We start from the raw sequence: 1,859 nt of genomic DNA on the forward strand, positions 1-1,859 counted from the left end.
AACATATGACTTTTTGGCTAATACAACTATTTCTGAAAAATAAGAATCCAATGGTATTGGGACTTAGGATAAAATTTATAATGTAGCTTGGAAAAAATATTGTGTATATTGTACGTTTGGCTTGTTTAATGATAATGTATATGTGAAAAACAAACTTCATTTAAAATTACACCTCAGGGGCCGAGCCCGTGGCGCACTCGGGAGAGTGTGGTGCTGGGAGCGCAGTAGCACTCCCGCCGCGGGTTCAGATCCTACATTGGGATGACTGGTGCGCTCACTGGCTGAGCGCGGTGCGGCCGGTCTCAAAAAGGACAAAAAANCCATATCTCTGAAAAGCATTTTAAAATCATGGGCAAGTAGCCTTGTGTGTCAGCATGGCAAGCACTCTGTTCAGAGATATATAAGTCAATTGGTAATTTTCATGAAGTTTTTATTGACATTTTTAGAAATACAATTTTAAAGTTATTAGTTAAAAAAATAAATAATTTTAAAGAGGCATGGTGGCAGCCGTGGAGATTGCTGGGAAAATTGGTAACTTCTCTGTCATTTGGTACTGCTCTGATATGTCCTTGGAATTGATTATCTGTGCAGATCACAAAGGAAACATCTTTTGAATGACTGTCTCTGAGAAGGTATTTTCACTTGAAAGATGGGGAAACTGAAGCTTATAGCTCTTGAATAATTTACTCAACATTTCATGGCTGGTCAGAAGCAGGAGGGAGATAGGAACCCAGGTCTACCTTATGACAAACTTTATGTTCTTTCCATTGTACTGGGGATAGCAAATTGGCTTCTGCTTCTTTGCAAAATCTGGCAGTTGATGGTGGCTGCCTGTAGCTCCACAGAGTGAAAGATACTGAGGCTTACTGGAATTAGGGAAGACTAAAGCTAGGATTGATTAGCTGTGTCTGTTGTCTTCGGCATGTTGGTACAAGGATAGAGAGTTTCCATGCCTCGTATTGATTGTTCTGGAACTGTACCTCCATATGATGATGATGATAAAATCTATCCTTATTAAAAGCCTGTTATGTGCCAAGAACTCGAGTGTATATCATCTCTAACTCTGTAGTGTTAGTGCACGGTTGAGGTTAACTGAGATGCAGAGAAGTGGTGACTTTCTTCAGTATCACACAGCCACCTGCAGGTAGGGGCTGAAATTTGACAATTCTAACAAAAACTTCCTTTCTTGATTTAAATCTATATTTATATGGGAAATATGCCATATTATTTCTCTTTTTTTAAAAAAAGAGCATGGGATTTAAATCTATATTTATATGGGAAATATGCCGTATTATTTCTCTTTTTTTAAAAAAAGAGCATGGGATTTAAATCTATATTTATATGGGAAATATGCCATATTATTTCTCTTTTTTTAAAAAAAGAGCATGGGATTTAAATCTATATTTATATGGGAAATATGCCATATTATTTCTCTTTTTTTAAAAAAAGAGCATGGGATTTAAATCTATATTTATATGGGAAATATGCCATATTATTTCTCTTTTTTTAAAAAAAGAGCATGGGATTTAAATCTATATTTATATGGGAAATATGCCATATTATTTCTCTTTTTTTAAAAAAAGAGCATGGGATTTAAATCTATATTTATATGGGAAATATGCCGTATTATTTCTCTTTTTTTAAAAAAAGAGCATGGTACTAGGCTGTGAGCATTGACACACGGATATGAACAGTATTGCATACTTAGAGACGTACATTTTAGAAAATGTTAAAGCCATTATAAAGGATTTACAGTTTTTTCGGGGGGTGGCAAGAATAACAAATTTGAGGGAAAATGGAAATATATCCTGTTACTATTTTGATATTCCTTCTAGTAGATCTAATTTACTCTCAAAAAA

This window comes from Galeopterus variegatus, unplaced genomic scaffold (genome assembly GCF_000696425.1).
Source record: "Galeopterus variegatus unplaced genomic scaffold, G_variegatus-3.0.2 Scaffold795, whole genome shotgun sequence".
Lineage (NCBI taxonomy): Eukaryota > Metazoa > Chordata > Mammalia > Dermoptera > Cynocephalidae > Galeopterus > Galeopterus variegatus.